We start from the raw sequence: 18701 nt of genomic DNA on the forward strand, positions 1-18701 counted from the left end.
AATTTATCCGGAGGCTGCATTCATTGTAGCTGGGGATTTTAACAAGGCTAATCTGAAAACAAGACTCCCCAAATTTTATCAGCATATCGATTGCGCAACCAGGGGAGGAAAGACCTTGGACCATTGTTACTCTAACTTCCGCGACGCATATAAGGCCCTGCCCCGCCCCCCTTTCGGAAAAGCTGACCACGACTCCATTTTGTTGATCCCTGCCTACAGACAGAAACTAAAACAAGAGGCTCCCACGCTGAGGTCTGTCCAACGCTGGTCCGACCAAGCTGACTCCACACTCCAAGACTGCTTCCATCACGTGGACTGGGACATGTTTCGTATTGCGTCAGATAACAACATTGACGAATACGCTGATTCGGTGTGCGAGTTCATTAGAACGTGCGTTGAAGATGTCGTTCCCATAGCAACGATTAAAACATTCCCTAACCAGAAACCGTGGATTGATGGCAGCATTCGTGTGAAACTGAAAGCGCGAACCACTGCTTTTAATCAGGGCAAGGTGTCTGGTAACATGACCGAATACAAACAGTGCAGCTATTCCCTCCGCAAGGCTATCAAACAAGCTAAGCGCCAGTACAGAGACAAAGTAGAATCTCAATTCAACGGCTCAGACACAAGAGGCATGTGGCAGGGTCTACAGTCAATCACGGACTACAGGAAGAAACCCAGCCCAGTCACGGACCAGGATGTCTTGCTCCCAGGCAGACTAAATAACTTTTTTGCCCGCTTTGAGGACAATACAGTGCCACTGACACGGCCTGCAACGAAAACATGCGGTCTCTCCTTCACTGCAGCCGAGGTGAGTAAGACATTTAAACGTGTTAACCCTCGCAAGGCTGCAGGCCCAGATGGCATCCCCAGCCGCGCCCTCAGAGCATGCGCAGACCAGCTGGCCGGTGTGTTTACGGACATATTCAATCAATCCCTATACCAGTCTGCTGTTCCCACATGCTTCAAGAGGGCCACCATTGTTCCTGTTCCCAAGAAAGCTAAGGTAACTGAGCTAAATGACTACCGCCCCGTAGCACTCACATCCGTCATCATGAAGTGCTTTGAGAGACTAGTCAAGGACCATATCACCTCCACCCTACCTGACACCCTAGACCCACTCCAATTTGCTTACCGCCCAAATAGGTCCACAGACGATGCAATCTCAACCACACTGCACACTGCCCTAACCCATCTGGACAAGAGGAATACCTATGTGAGAATGCTGTTCATCGACTACAGCTCGGCATTCAACACCATAGTACCCTCCAAGCTCGTCATCAAGCTCGAGACCCTGGGTCTCGACCCCGCCCTGTGCAACTGGGTACTGGACTTCCTGACGGGCCGCCCCCAGGTGGTGAGGGTAGGCAACAACATCTCCTCCCCGCTGATCCTCAACACTGGGGCCCCACAAGGTTGCGTTCTGAGCCCTCTCCTGTACTCCCTGTTCACCCACGACTGCGTGGCCACGCACGCCTCCAACTCAATCATCAAGTTTGCGGACGACACAACAGTGGTAGGCTTGATTACCAACAACGATGAGACGGCCTACAGGGAGGAGGTGAGGGCCCTCGGAGTGTGGTGTCAGGAAAACAACCTCACACTCAACGTCAACAAAACTAAGGAGATGATTGTGGACTTCAGGAAACAGCAGAGGGAACACCCCCCTATCCACATCGATGGAACAGTAGTGGAGAGGGTAGCAAGTTTTAAGTTCCTCGGCATACACATCACAGACAAACTGAATTGGTCCACTCACACAGACAGCATCGTGAAGAAGGCGCAGCAGCGCCTCTTCAACCTCAGGAGGCTGAAGAAATTCGGCTTGTCACCAAAAGCACTCACAAACTTCTACAGATGCACAATCGAGAGCATCCTGGCGGGCTGTATCACCGCCTGGTATGGCAACTGCACCGCCCTCAACCGTAAGGCTCTCCAGAGGGTAGTGAGGTCTGCACAACGCATCACCGGGGGCAAACTACCTGCCCTCCAGGACACCTACACCACCCGATGTCACAGGAAGGCCATAAAGATCATCAAGGACATCAACCACCCGAGCCACTGCCTGTTCACCCCGCTATCATCCAGAAGGCGAGGTCAGTACAGGTGCATCAAAGCTGGGACCGAGAGACTGAAAAACAGCTTCTATCTCAAGGCCATCAGACTGTTAAACAGCCACCACTAACACTGAGTGGCTGCTGCCAACACACTGACACTGACTCAACTCCAGCCACTTTAATAATGGGAATTGATGGGAAATGATGTAAATATATCACTAGCCACTTTAAACAATGCTACCTTATATAAATGTTACTTACCCTACATTATTCATCTCATACGCATACGTATATACTGTACTCTATATCATCGACGGTATCCTTATGTAATACATGTATCACTAGCCACTTTATACTATACTATGCCACTTTGTTTACATACTCATCTCATTTGTACATACTGTACCCGATACCATCTACTGTATCTTGCCTATGCTGCTCTGTACCATCACTCATTCATATATCCTTATGTACATATTCTTTATCCCCTTACACTGTGTACAAGACAGTAGTTTTGGAATTGTTAGTTAGATTACTTGTTATTACTGCATTGTCGGAACTAGAAGCACAAGCATTTCGCTACACTCGCATTAACATCTGCTAACCATGTGTATGTGACAAATAAAATTTGATTTGATTTGATTTGATTTGATTTGATTTGACACCTGTCTTCTGTGATGAAGCTTTTCCAGCACGTCTGTCACCACACAGAGCTCCAGGAGAGTGTTGGCTACTGGCAGAGCTGCTTTTAAGCGCCGTGCCATGAGGTCGGGAAGGAGGTCAATCTCGTAGAAGTCTGAGTAATGATCGACAAACAGAAGAAATGATTTGCCACTGTGCTGAAAGAGATCTAGACTTACTATCTGACAGGGGTGCATTGGTAGCTCGTGGGACATCATTGTCTCTCGCTGTTGCTCAATGGTGTATTAATTGCAGATTGTGCATTTACTGACATAGTTTTTCATATCACTCTGTATACCTAGCCAATACAGTGTGTCACGTGCTTGTCTGTAACAGGCCTCACCTCCAACGTGACTTGAGTGTACACACGCCAACATCTTAGGGCGCAGGGACCGGGGAATAACGACTCTCTGACACTTGAATATTACTTCACTTTGAACACTGAGCTCCTCTTTGACTGGCCAATATTCTCTGACGGCTAGCGCAGTTTCTTCCTTGCAGTCGGGCCAGACCATCAGAATCACAGACCTCAATGCCTGGAGGTGCTTGTCTCCGTCTGTGTGCTGTCTGATTTGTACAAGGCACTGGTCCGTAACAGTGAGGTAGTCAGTCTGGTGGATGTGTTCAACATCCACTTGCTCTGTTCGTAAGCTGCACATTGTGTATTGTTCATTCATGGAGCGTGTGTGTGTGCCTGATGCAGAAGCCCTCCTGAGTGTGTCACTCACATACATCTCCAGCCCTGGCTTATACACCACCTTGAGGTCGTAGCTTTGTAGAGCCAGTAGCATGCTCTGCAGGTGTTTCGGGGCGTTCAGGAGAGGCTTGCTGAATATAGCAATGAGAGGCTTGTGATCTGTCTCTGTGGTAATGTTGTTGCGGCCGCACAGGTAGTGGTGGAAGCGTTGGCATGCAAACACAATGCCGAGGCACTCCTTCTCTATCTGGGCATAGTTCTGCTGTCTGAGTGAGTGTCCTAGAGGTGAATGCCACGGTCTGGCCCTCCACCATGAGGCAACAGCCCAGTCCATATTGGCTCGCGTCACTCTGAATCGTGGCAGGATTCGACACCAGCAGTTTGTGCTGTATTCGCTGATACACCTCTGGAGCCACGGAGACCCCAGACAGGAGCTTCAACCACCTTTTCCTGCCCCAGGGTGTCCAAAAGGTGGTCATGTCGCTGCTGGGCTCGTCGAGCTTTCACTGCAGGAAGGCATCTCTGGTGTTCACGAGCGTCAAGAACTCTTGTAGAGCTTGTAGAGAACATCCTCCAACGTGGGCATAATGTAATGTTAACGTCGCAGAGACCGGTTGAGTGTTTAGGATAAATGCATTTCCGTAGCTTGTCTGGTTTCTTGACGATAACCATATTACTTATCCAGTCTGTGGGCTCAGTGACGGATGTGATGTGGCCATCTACTTCGTATTTGTCAAGCTGAGTTTTCGCAGCTGCTTTCATGGTCACTGGTACTTTGCTGGGTGCACACTTTACAGGCTGGATTGCTGCGTCCAACTCAAAGTGGACTTCGCCAGGAACTGACTCGACCGGTGTGTTGAAGACCTCATGGTATTTGCTCAGCACTGTCTCTTTGCTCAGGGGCCCAGCCTGGACTTTTGTCTATAGTGTTAAGGTCTGCTGTGATGGTGAAGTTAATAAGCCCGAGGCTCTCGCATGTGGACCCTGACAGTAATGGCTGCTGACTAGTCTCAACTATTTCAAACTCAAGGGTGTGTTTCTGGCAACGCACAACACACTCTGTCACAAACAGGCCTAAAGAGATCATCAACTGGCCTGAATAGCTGGCATTGCTTGTAGAGAGACAAACCACTTTTTTCCTTTGGCCCTCACTGCCCCTATGCACTCACTAGCATATACATCATTCTCAATGCTGTTGTTCCGTTCATCTGTGTTTGTTTCAATTGAGTGCACTTTACCCTCCTTTCTCTTGCTTTTCATGCAGACCCTCGCAAAGTGATTAGCTGTACCACATGATTTGCACATTTTCCCATAGGCTGGGCAATGTTCTTTTCCACATCCATGAGAAATGCCACACTATCTGCACGTATTGGGGCTGTCTATTGCAGAGTTGGCTATAATATTAGCATTAGCAGTGGCAAAGGGGATTTTCTTTATTGGCTGCCTGAATGTAGCATTGACATTGTCCATATTTCTAGCTCCATGGACCTTCTCCGTATATCAGTAAGCTCTGCTGCATGGCATGTCTCCAGTGCCAAGACCAGTCTCAGGTCACGTTCTCTCAGCAAACGTCTGCGCTTGCCCTCATCATCTATACCGAGCACAATCTCATCACTGATCAGTTCATTTTTTAAAAAGCACCATATTCACATGCCTTTTTTCCTTAGCCTGGTGACAAAGCTGTCAATGGACTCCCCGTCCTCCTGTTTGCAACAGCAGAAAACATAATGCTTGTGGATAACATTCTTTGCTCGCTTAAAGTAATGTTCAAGAGCATCAAGAACAGCTTTTGCTGTTACCTTGCTGAGCTGCTGTTAGGTTCAGGTCGTGTTTGTGTACGTGTCGGCATTCAACTATAATTATAGTCCTCAAAGTGGCAGTCACTACATCATTATCCTATTCCAGAAGTCCCGTGGCTAGTGCACAGTCCTCCCATTCACCTCTGAACGTATCCCAGTTCGTGCTCCAAACTCTGCTGAGCTTCATTACGGTGGGAGGGGAAATGTTCACTGCCGTGTTTATCCGATGCTAACAACACTGAAGCTAACTGCTAAATAGCAAACTTACTGTAGCTAAGGTTAATTCCGGTTAAAGGAAGCATTTTTTCACCCATAACATGGGTGTCAATAACTTTGACCCCTCAATTTGAGACAAAATATTATTACTTGTTAATACAATCTCTACCTCTGAGCAATCATACCAGTATAAAATAAAACTGAACATACAATATAGCTCAGGATTTGAGTGATTTATTCCATACAGTAATTTTTGCTCATCTTCATCACGGGTGTCAATAATTTTGTAGGTAGCAGCACTGGTAAGCTAGCTAGCTAGCTTCACGACTATCTAGCTAGCTAGCTAACAACAACAGTATCAGGAATATAGTGACAAATGACTCACGCTTGTGAAATAATCTGTCTGCATTTATTGCTGTTATAGTAAAGTGCCCTAGTAGTTCCATCATGCGCCTCCAAATCCTGACCGACTCCATACTATTTGACTTGACAGGCTTGGGAAGTCTGCCCTGGTGCTCCCACGTGGGAGCTAAACATCCAAGTGTATGCACGTCTAATTGACTGAACGATCAAAATCAGCTGTTTTTGACATGTATATATCCAAAGTATTCCTAACAAGCCAAGCTGGGTCACAGAGAAAAGCAGCTTTTTAACATCCTTAATTCTATTTTTTTTGGAACAACATCTATTTAATTAGTATTGTAATACATTTGAGGTAATATTTCATGGAAAATCTGAAACACTAGACAAATATTTTACGATATAAAAAATGTCTGCCAACAAAAAAACATTTGAAGTTAACACAACAAACACTGGTAAAACAAAATATGGGAATTGACAAAGAGAAAGAGGGAGGGGAGCAGTCAGTGTCATAGGAATACATCCTTATTAGAGAGTGAGAGAAAGCTCACAGAAAAACGGAGCTCGCTGCTCATGCCAATGATTTAGTGCTATCATTCATCAGGTGAGAGAGGGCAGGCGAGAGGAGGTGTTGGGTGTCTTGAGGGGGATGTAGAGACTTGACATGGAGCTTGAATATGTATTGTGGTCCTGCATGGCTCAGTTGGTAGAGCATGGTACTTGGACTGCCAGGGTTGTAGGTTTGATTCCCAGGGCCACCAATACGTAAAATGTATGCACGCATGACTATAAGTTGCTTTGGATAAAAGCGTCTGCTAAATGGCATACAGTGAGCTCCAAAAGTATTGGGACAGTGACACATTTTTTGTTGTTTTGGCTCTGTATTCCAAACATTGTAATGACTATGAGGTTAAATGCAGACGGTCAGCTTTGAGGGTATTTTCATCCATATCGGGTGAACCGTTTAGAAATTACAGCACATTTTGTACATCCCCCACTCTAGGGGACCAAAGGTATTTACTTACAAGTTCACTTACATGTGTATTTAAGTAGTATAAAGTGAAGTATTTCATAGAACTGACTACATCAAGCTTGTGACTCTACAAATTTGTTGGATGCATTTGGTGTTTGTTTTGGCTGTGTTTCAGATTATTTTGTGCTCAATGGAAATGAATGGTAGGGGCGCTATGTACAAAAAGTAATTTAGAAATGGTTCACCTGATATGGATGAAAATACCCTCAAATTAAAGCTGATAGTCTGCACTTCAACCTCATAGTCATTGTATCATATCAAATCCAAAGTGCTGGAGTGCAGAGCCAAAACAACCACACAAATGTCACTATCCCAATACTTTTGGAGCTCACTGTATATTATTATAATAAATAAAGTGCTGTCGGAAACAGTGATGGGGGCTGAGCAGGCAGGCAGGCTTGGTTGGGAAGTCATGCCGCTGGGCTGCCGGTGCCGGGTGCACGGGGCGGCGAGCGAGCAAGGAAGCGGAGGGTGCTGAGAGCCAAGGGGGAAAGGCTGCATCTGGCCTCTAATGAGCCTTTCAGGACCAGCGACGTTCTCATCAGCTCTGTTTGTTTTCACAGGCTGCTCCGTGTTGACTCACACATTGTTTTCCTTGGTCGGTCTCACCATCATTCTCAGGCTCTAGGCCCTTTTATTTATTAAGTGACTGCCCTTTTTTCTCGTCTGGGGCGGCGTGGACGGGCTGGGTTCTAAATATAACATATTTTCCTTCTCTATTTCACTGCGACCATGCAGGGCCCCTGGCTCACAGCGGCCGGCGAAGCAGCACAGCACAGAGAGGAGCTGGGGGAGCAGGGGGCCGTTTCCCATTGCTTTAACCTCCCCCTGGCTCCCCTCCAATGAGAGCAACGCCGACAGGATATAGTACACACACTTCCTCCATGTTTTGTGTGTGTGTGTGTGTGTGTTTGTGAGAGAGAGAGAGAGAGAGAGAGAGAGTTTGGCTTCCACAATACAGACAATGCATCATACTGTAATTCTTCTGTTATAAAGGAGACAGCTGATTTACTGTATTTTTGAGAACTATCATACTAAAGATCAGTATTCCTTCCAGAAGGATAAATCTTCATATTATTTTGAAGTATTATTTTTAAACCAGCAATCCATAAAACAATATTTATACTGAAGTGTTACAAGTCAGAGGTGTGGACTCGAGTCACATGACTTGGACTCGAGTCAGCCAGCTGAGAAAAAGTTGTGCGTGGCAGTGCAGAAGAACGTCGGGGGGTGAATTCAGTTGGAGCCCATGGAAAGATCATTGAACACAAGATTGAGCTAGGCAGTTGGTAGCCTAAATCCTGCCTGATGCTACTGCTGTTCCTAAAACCATTGACATACGTTAGCCTACTGTAACCACACACAGAGAGTGTGTGTGTGCTAAGGTTGGGTGATTGTGTACAAGCCCACATCGCCCGATTGCGCCCCATAGCGCCCCATAGCGATCCTCGACAGTTGATCACTATTGGGGGGGCGGGGGTTCTCATGGCTACCCATGTATTTCCATGGAAATAAAACATTTGGAAAGTAATAAATATATAGATATTTTTTAAATCATGTGTAAATGTAATATACTAACTATTACTCTTGTTAAATATATAAAATTGTATTACGTTTGGTGAAGAGCACATTATGACTTTATGACTCGAAAGTCAAAGTTTTGTACTTGGGACTTGACTTGATACTTGTCAGTCTTGACTTGAGACTTGACTCGGACTTGCCTGTCTTGACTTGGGACTTGAGTGCTAAGACTTGAGACTTACAAAACAATGACTTGGTCCCACCTCTGTTACAAATCATACACCACATGTATTTTGGAGGGACTGCATGTCAGCTTATGAAATAAAGCTGAATCTTTTTCCAAATAAGGTATAATTATGACACACACTTTTATCTCCATGCCTGCTTCCTTTCACAACAAGCATTGCTGAGATTACCGCAGTACACCTGGTTACTATATGTCATCGGTGGTCCTTTATCGTACAGTTACAATGAATGGCAGGTCCATTATCACCAACAGTTAGCAGAGCAAATATAGACAGTTACAGATTAAGACTGTGAACTATCACCTGGCACATAACTGAAATTCTTGAAATATCTTTATGCCAATCCAAATGTGACTATCATGTACTTAGTCGACCCTGTCTTTCTTTGATGTCCCCACAGGGTTTTTAAATAGCAAGTTGGCGGAGTTATGATAGTTAGAAAGTTATGTAAGGGGAATTTTCCCACTTCCATTTGATCTCTTATTTAATTAAATAAAAAAGGTGGTTACACCCACAGACTGTGAAACGATAACGTGTACAGCAGTGCACCCAAATGAAAAGCTTTGTTATCAATTAAGATAAGTCTTGATCATTTTAATGACCTAATTTGGGTGAATTCAAAGGAAAAGCTGGGGCACGTAGACACACTGACAACAACGTTTTCACAAATATTGTAGAGATGCTTATCTGGAAAACTTTCTCATGACTTTATCCTTTAAATAGCATGTATGGTTTTATGTTCAATATAATTAACATATTGACACTGATGACTTGCAACAGTAATTTCCTGTACTAATTCTGACACAAGATGGTTGTCTTTATGGGGGGTTCTCCCATCTCCACAGAGGAACTTTAGAGCTCTGTCAGAGTGACCATCAGATTATTGGTCACCACGTTGACCAAGGCCCTTATCCCTCGATTGCAACTGTTAAAGGATCCAGTTTGGTAAAACTCCTGCTTCCAACACTGTTGTCACCTCAGCAGTGGATATTAACTGGGGTCATCTATTTAGCACGGTTTGAAAAAATAACAAGCCTGTGACTTGTGATCTTTAAATCGTGCTTTTGGTATGACTTTCACTGCCATAACTCCTGAGCAGTGATCCTGAAATGCTAACGCTAGTTGTTTTGTTTTTGTGGCTCACGGCAGGAGCTCCTTTTGATGGTGACAGATGGAACGCCACAACAGTTTGAAAAGATGAAAGTTGTTCCTGCGACCCTATAATACACCCTGAATACCCATTCAGGTTGTCTGCACAGGGGGCTCCGGCGCTGTTCCACACTTTGTTATCGAAGGCTGCTGTTCAAATGTGAGAGAGAGACTTCAGACGTTGTCTGATTCAATGGTTGCAGTCGCCGGCAGCAGCGGCCCATTGGGCACACACCATCACATGCTCGTAGGCTAAATCGTCATGACCTGAGATTTCACCCACCCTGACTTCCAGCTCCTTTTCCCAGGCTACTCTGACTGACTGACAGTCCAGTCCCAGCTCTAATACCCAAAGTCCCCACACTGAGTCCCCCTTCTTTTTTCCAATCTCTCAAATGTTACCCAAACAGCTTTGTTCTTTTAAAACTACAAAAAGAGCAAGAGAAAACAGTACAAGTAGATAGATTAGCCTGTTACGCAACGGGGCCGGTGGCAGTAGCCAGCCAGCCAGTCAGGCAGGCCGTGGGTACGTACGGCAGACAGTGGCGCTCTGTGTGTGCAGCCTGGGAGGAGGCATGGTGGCAAGGGGTGGCGAGGGCTCTCTCTCAGCAACCCAGAGGGCTGGCACTGTGCTTGGAACAGGGTGATCTGGCGGGGCTGGAGCCGTGGGACCAGAAGCCTCCTGGCGCTATGTTCGGCTCCCTCTCTGTCCCTTTATCTGAGACGCAGAGTTGAGAAGTGGGTCACCCACGGCCAACAGAGGTAGAGTTAGTTACAGACAGGCCAGCCTATGTTTTTACGTACCTTTGTGTGGGGGGGGGGGGGGGGGGTTGGCCCTCAGAGTTGAACATCAACATTTAGGTGTAAAGTTTAATACAGTACACACCATCAAATAATTTACATTTTGTATCCATTTCAAACTGGATAAATCCTCTGGAATTGAAGAGCACCGGATATGCTTAGAGAGACATGAGAATATTGGAAATAAGAATGAACAAGTTTCAAAACAACACATCAACAACAACGGCTGTAAACAAAACATCCATCACACTGTACTGAAATGCCACAAACAGACTCCGTAAATCCTTTTGTTCTGAGGCCCATTGGTGTGATGGTGTTGGGCTGGGTGTTGCTCCCTCCGAGGTATTCAGTGGCACAGGCACAGCCCACTGTGACGCATCGCACCCCACAGAGCAGCTGAAAGGGCTGCTTCGTAAGACCAAATGCAGGGTTAAACGTCCTGTCACACCGCCAATAAATCTAAAAACAATCACTCTCCCCATTCAGTTACCAGTGAATAACAACTCCTAACTACGCCTGGATAGAAACAACAACTTGTTTTCAGTTTCCGATGGATGATTATACATGTCTATACTCCTTCTTGGAAAATACAGGGTTAAAAAAGATATACAGAGTATTTGGAAAGTATTCAGACACCTTGACATTTTCCACATTTTGTTACGTTACAGCCTTATTCTAAAATGTATTCAAAAAATAAAAATAAACATCAATCTACACACAATACCCCATAATGACAAAGCGAAAACCGTTTTTTAAAAATGTTTGTCAGTTTATAAAAAATTAAAAACACAAATATAATTTGAAATAAGTATTCAGACCCTTTGCTATGAGACTCGAAATTGAGCTCAGGTGCATCCTGTTTCCATTGAGATGTTTTTACAACTTGATTGGAGTCCACCTGTGGTAATTTAAATTGATTGGACATGATTTGGAAAGGAACACACCTGTCAGTAAAAGGCACATGATTTTGTCAAAAGGCACCTAAAAGGACTCTCAGACCATGAGAAACAAGATTATCTGGTCTGATGTAATGAAGGCTGAACTCTCTGGCCTGAATGCCAAGCATCAGATCTGGAGGAAACCTGGCACCATCCCTACGGGGAAGCATGGTGGTGGCAGCATCATGCTGTGGGGATGTTTTTCAGTGACAGGGACTGGGAGACTAGTCAGGATCGAGGGAAAGATGAACAGAGCTAAGTACAGAGCGATCCTTCATGAAAACCTGCTTCAGAGTGCTCAGGACCTCAGACTGGGACGAAGGTTCACCTTCCAACAGGACAACAACCCTAAGCACACAGACAAGACAACGCCGGAGTGGCTTCGGGAATGTCCCTGAGTGGCCCAGCCAGAGCCCAGACTTGAACCCGATCGAACATCTCTGGAGAGACCTGAAAATAGCTGCGCAGCGATACTCCCCATCCAACTTGACAGAGCGTGAGAGGATCTGGAGAGAAAAATGGAAGAAACTCCCCAAATATAGTTGTGCCAAGCTTGTACTGTCATACCTAAGAAAACTTGAGTCTGTAATCGCTGCCAAAGGTGCTTCAACAAAGTACTGAGTAAAGGCTCTGAATACTTAAGTAAATGTTACATTTCAGTTTTCAAATGTGTATAAATGTACAAAAAAAAAAGTTTGTGATTTGTCATTATGGGGTATTGTGTGTAGACTGATGAGGGGGAAACAACGATTTAATCCATTTTAGAATAAGGCTGTAACGTAAACAAAATGTGGAAAAAGTCAAGGGGTCTGAATACTTTCCGAATGCACTATACGTATCTGTTATCATAACCTTTTGATAATAAACCTATCCTTATTCGCCAACAATGTATTCTCAAATGCATAAATACAAAATTTTATGGACATTGCAAGTTCCACCTCCCTCCCCTTTCCGTAAGTGAACTAAGCTGTGCTTTGGGCCTCCTCAATGAGCCTAACATACTCAGCCTCTCAAAGTCTCTAAATCAAAGGAGAGGAGCCATGAATTACAATGTCCCTTTCTTCCTCCTCTCCCAGAGAAGAGAGGAAAGCCATGTGTGAGCCCCCAGTCAGTCCTCTTCTCCTCTCCTCCTCTCCCAGTAAAATACAGATTTCCCCGTCTTTCCCTGTGAACTCTGTTTATGACCGGCCCGAGGTCGCTCACTTCAAGGCAGTGCTTTGCTCTTTTGAGGTGCAGTCAGCAGTGTTGCTGAGTCTCATGTTTCACCTGCCCTGGCCCTAACCTCTCCCCATTCACATGGCCTGCAGGGACACAACCCTCCTCTGTCTTACAGACTCTCCACACAAAGAACTGACAAAGCAGTGCAAGTGATGCTATTTGCCACCATGGTTTTCCACAGCAGCGTTGTTGTTGCTGGTCGCTGACTGGAAGGAAGCTGCGCTCTGGCAAACAGCATGTTCTGACACCCAGATAGAGCAGTTTGGGGGTTCCAGGGCCTGGGATGTATTACCTGCTGTCGAGGTAACCCAAGCAAAAAGGATGCACACTACTTTATTGAATTCTTCGTGAGGCCCTCCTGGCCAGAAGTCTTGTCTATAGCCTGTTAGTCAGGCATATCTAAGTATGCTTAACATGCCAAACATCACATCAATAGATCAAGACCAGACACAACCTGCATTTCTGACATTCTCTGGTTTAATCAACCTTTAATACCACCTTTAGGTTGTGAGAACAGAAAATAAATAAACACAAATGTAAAATATAAGTTGATCCAATTGGAACTGAAATTCATCACAAAATATGACTAAAATGCCACGAGCATAAACTAAATCAAATAGGAAAAAGATTTGTGAAACTCTGAAGTGTGTTACTAATTGTGTCTTCTCCCTGAGTTTAGGGGCCTGCTCTTTACTATGTCACTCAACAACAGTGGCTAGATCAGTAAGCAGTGATATAGATAGCAGAGTAGCCAGCCAGGGAGGAAGACATGGGGGATACAATAATAGCCTGGTGCAGAGAGCAAGTCCTCGGTGGTCTTCAACACGCCCAGCTGAGTGATGCTCACGCGTGCGCTCTTCGTAAACATCCCCCCGCACGCCAAACGCAAGGCGGTACGGCATTCTCACGAGAAACTAGTCTGCTGTGTCCCAACGTCCAGACAGCCTCTACGTCACCACCACTCTCACCGAGAGGATTCTCAGGATAACCAGAGAGCTGCAAAATCCCCCTAAAGATTTCCCAGACCATTATTAGTGTCAGGTCCTAAATTTAGAGCCACTAGGGTCAAACTGAGGAGTCAAAGGTTAGGAGGATGTCTTAAAAGCCCCAAACCGTAACACAGCCAAAAAGCTCAAAATAGAGGATGGGACAACGCATTAAGAGATAAGCAGTCTGTAGCTAGCCTAGCTGTCCCTCTGGTCAACTGGCTGGGTCTATTTTCTATCCCACAGAATAGAGGATGGATGGGAGGAAGGAAATCCTTGTTTCCTGTAAATAAAGGGAGGAGTGCAGCAGCTATCATTGTTTTGACAACATGATGTTGTGGATGTTGTTCTTGTCTGACAGTCGTCACATTGACCTATGAAGGTAGTCTTTCTCTACATGCCCTGGGGTAAATTGGAATCAGCCACCCGTAGGTTTATGAGATTCTTAGCAAAACTGTAGGCAGATGAACGGCTTCTTGACTAACAGGAATGCAGGCAATGTTTGAATGATTTCACTGAGAAGGGTTTTGTCTGACCTGGGAACTTGTTCCATCTTGAAGATGAAACCACACTCAGGGGGAACAAATGGCACTCTGTCAGCAGCTTAGAAATCCAACGGTAATGACTCAGAAAGGTGAACAAAATAGTCTGCTTAGGGGCTAATGACCATGAAAACTTTTGAAGCATTATTTCTCAGACTCATCAACTCATTCCAATGTTGGGAACAATTACAGATATGAGCTGACTATAGTCTATAATTTCAAACATAGGCATTACTATACAAGGGAAACAAGAGTTGTCTGATACTTAAATTACTGCTGCGCTACAATCCACATAAAAGCTGACGTTGATGGTCACATCATCCAATAAACCCATTTGACCCTCAGTCGTGCCCCAGAGAGAGCCCCTTCCAGGCTGGGTCTGTATTGTCTACCATGCCCCCAAATAGGGTGTCTGCCTGGAGGAAACCATGTGGGGAGGAAGTGTGGTGGCACAGGTAGATGAGGAAGTGAGACTGTCCGTGTCTCCCTGACAGGACACACACACCCTGGATATAGCATTTACAACCCAGAAGGGAGGAAAAGACCCATATCCTTTGCCATCATCATGATGAAATATAGGCTCACAGCTGCTTGGTTGTAAAGATCCTGAGAGGCACAACTTAGGGATGGCGACATTTTGTGGGGTATTCTATGTCCAAGTGTCGTGGGTTAAATATTTGGCAACAATTTAGAACACAAAAATCACAATATCCCACCAGATATCTCACCTGTCTCCCCACTCTCTCTTTGTAGCTCTGAAATGTAATATATTGATTTTTGGTTTGGAGTAAGAAGCCAGTAATGTAATGTGAATGGAATCTTAATGTTCCTGTAACAGACATATTGTATGCCTCATCATACGTGTCAAGGCCACAACTTCTAAAGACACAGGGGAAACTAATTTAACAGCTACAGAAGGACAGTCAAAATACTCTACACGTTGTAAATATTTTGAAATGATGAACACACTATCGGTAATTTCTACAAAATGAATCTGACTCTATCAAACAGATAATTCCTTTAGAAACTTTGTTAGTTCTTACACATTCGGGGAAACTATGTGTATAGGTCAGACGTCATAATGCAAAGTTAAAGGCATTTTTCTGATATGAGAGAGATTCCTGATATATTGTTTAGAATATTCATTTCCTGGGCATTAAGCCAAACTTAATGGGCCAGTGTAGTCAAAAACATGATTTTCCTGTGTTTTATATATACAGTGCCTTGCGAAAGTATTCGGCCCCCTTGAACTTTGCGACCTTTTGCCACATTTCAGGCTTCAAACATAAAGATATAAAACTGTATTTTTTTGTGAAGAATCAACAACAAGTGGGACACAATCATGAAGTGGAACGACATTTACTGGTTATTTCAAACTTTTTTAACAAATCAAAAACTGAAAAATTGGGCGTGCAAAATTATTCAGCCCCTTTACTTTCAGTGCAGCAAACTCTCTCCAGAAGTTCAGTGAGGATCTCTGAATGATCCAATGTTGACCTAAATGACTAATGATGATAAATACAATCCACCTGTGTGTAATCAAGTCTCCGTATAAATGCACCTGCACTGTGATAGTCTCAGAGGTCCGTTAAAAGCGCAGAGAGCATCATGAAGAACAAAGAACACACCAGGCAGGTCCGAGATACTGTTGTGAAGAAGTTTAAAGCCGGATTTGGATACAAAAATATTTCCCAAGCTTTAAACATCCCAAGGAGCACTGTGCAAGCGATAATATTGAAATGGAAGGAGTATCAGACCACTGCAAATCTACCAAGACCTGGCCGTCCCTCTAAACTTTCAGCTCATACAAGGAGAAGACTGATCAGAGATGCAGCCAAGAGGCCCATGATCACTCTGGATGAACTGCAGAGATCTACAGCTGAGGTGGGAGACTCTGTCCATAGGACAACAATCAGTCGTATATTGCACAAATCTGGCCTTTATGGAAGAGTGGCAAGAAGAAAGCCATTTCTTAAAGATATCCATAAAAAGTGTCGTTTAAAGTTTGCCACAAGCCACCTGGGAGACACACCAAACATGTGGAAGAAGGTGCTCTGGTCAGATGAAACCAAAATTGAACTTTTTGGCAACAATGCAAAACTTTATGTTTGGCGTAAAAGCAACACAGCTGAACACACCATCCCCACTGTCAAACATGGTGGTGGCAGCATCATGGTTTGGGCCTGCTTTTCTTCAGCAGGGACAGGGAAGATGGTTAAAATTGATGGGAAGATGGATGGAGCCAAATACAGGACCATTCTGGAAGAAAACCTGATGGAGTCTGCAAAAGACCTGAGACTGGGACGGAGATGTGTCTTCCAACAAGACAATGATCCAAAACATAAAGCAAAATCTACAATGGAATGGTTCAAAAATAAACATATCCAGGTGTTAGAATGGCCAAGTCAAAGTCCAGACCTGAATCCAATCGAGAATCTGTGGAAAGAACTGAAAACTGCTGTTCACAAATGCTCTCCATCCAACCTCACTGAGCTCGAGCTGTTTTGCAAGGAGGAATGGGAAAAAATGTCAGTCTCTCGATGTGCAAAACTGATAGAGACATACCCCAAGCGACTTACAGCTGTAATCGCAGCAAAAGGTGGCGCTACAAAGTATTAACTTAAGGGGGCTGAATAATTTTGCACGCCCAATTTTTCAGTTTTTGATTTGTTAAAAAAGTTTGAAATATCCAATAAATGTCGTTCCACTTCATGATTGTGTCCCACTTGTTGTTGATTCTTCACAAAAAAATACAGTTTTATATCTTAATGTTTGAAGCCTGAAATGTGGCAAAAGGTCGCAAAGTTCAAGGGGGCCGAATACTTTCGCAAGGCACTGTATGTCCACATTATGTGAAATTCTGAAAATTATAATAATGCCCTTTTAGTGTAAGAGCTGTTTGAAAAGATGGGAGTTTTGGTCTGCCTGATGACATCACCATGCGGTAAATTAGATAATCGACCAATAAGAAAGAGAGTTTCAAACTTCTCTGCCAATAACAGCTAATAATAAAATGTTGTTGAATTTTGACCATTTTAAGTAGAAAAGAATATCATATGAAGGTACTTAATTGTTACCCAGAAATGATTTGATATTGCGATATAAACGGCTGCATAGAGTACCACCGTATGAGTCATAATACCCATAAAACCTAGCGGGAGATTAATTACATTTCTAACATATAAAACGCAGAATAACACATTTTTAAAATGTTAACAAAGTGATTTCTATGAGCAATAGAATGCCCCCCCATACGATACAATTTGACTTTTTTGCGCTGTAAATTGAAGGTGTGGAGTTGTCATAATACCCATTAAACATATGGCTGTCAAACGGAAATGATTCCAATCGTTTATCCCATAGGGGATTTTAGAAACACTTAAAATAAGGGCTGTGTTTCGTGTAGGTTTACCCTGGCAGGACGTTTTGAGAACTGTGTAAAACGCTCTAGGACAATATCAATATATTTGCATTTACCCCCCAAAACGAAATGCGAATTATCATAAAGAACTACAAGTGCCATGATGATCTGGACGAGACTGCCGAAGAGAGGCAAAGGTAAGAATCTCTCGATTGAGCTAAATGTACTAATTAATAAATTGACTACATTTCTTTAAATTGACAATTCTGTGAACTGTCTTGATAACATTTTAAATTGACACAATACCTGTTAGCAAAGGTGTCAGCTAGAGATGACGTGCAGGAGCTTGCAGGGATTTGTAGTTTTGCATGTTGTCTACTTTGACGTTAATTAGCATTTTCGAATCTCAAGAGTAAATAGAGACGAATATTGTGATAAAAGTCACCTTGTTCGAGAGAAATGTACATTGTTATAGAAATGTCACGCCAGGGTAAGCCTACACGAATCACAGCCCTTATTTTAAGTGCTTCTAAAATCTCCTATAGGAAAAATTAATAGTGGAAAATCGATTGGAACCATTTCCTTGTTTGACAGCCATACGTTATATGGGTATTATGACACCTCCCCATGGACCTTCAATTTACAGCTTAAAATAGTAAAATTGTAATGTATCATATAACGTTATTGCTCATAAAAATAACTTTGTTAACATTTAAAAAACGTTATTATTATTTTTTTTTCCCACATTTATTTATTTAACCAGGTAGGCTAGTTGAGAACAAGTTCTCCATTTACAACTGCGACCTGGCCAAGTTAAAGCAAAGCAGTGCGACAGAAACAACAACACATGGAAACAAGCGTACACAATAGAAAGAAAAAAAGGTCTCTATACAGTGTGTGCAAATGGCATGATGCCTTTTATGTGTTAGAAATTTAATTAATTTTCAAATAAACAATCTGTACATAATGTCAACTAGTATACTAGGCCTAATAAGACACCAGTTCTGCCAGTGCTGGGTTTATGGTTTGTGCATTGCCTTGTTTATGATGCCATCTATTGGCAAGATTTGAGCATTGCACACATTTCTGGCCATGCT

The sequence above is a fragment of the Oncorhynchus clarkii genome, chromosome 4, assembly GCF_045791955.1.
Source record: "Oncorhynchus clarkii lewisi isolate Uvic-CL-2024 chromosome 4, UVic_Ocla_1.0, whole genome shotgun sequence".
Lineage (NCBI taxonomy): Eukaryota > Metazoa > Chordata > Actinopteri > Salmoniformes > Salmonidae > Oncorhynchus > Oncorhynchus clarkii.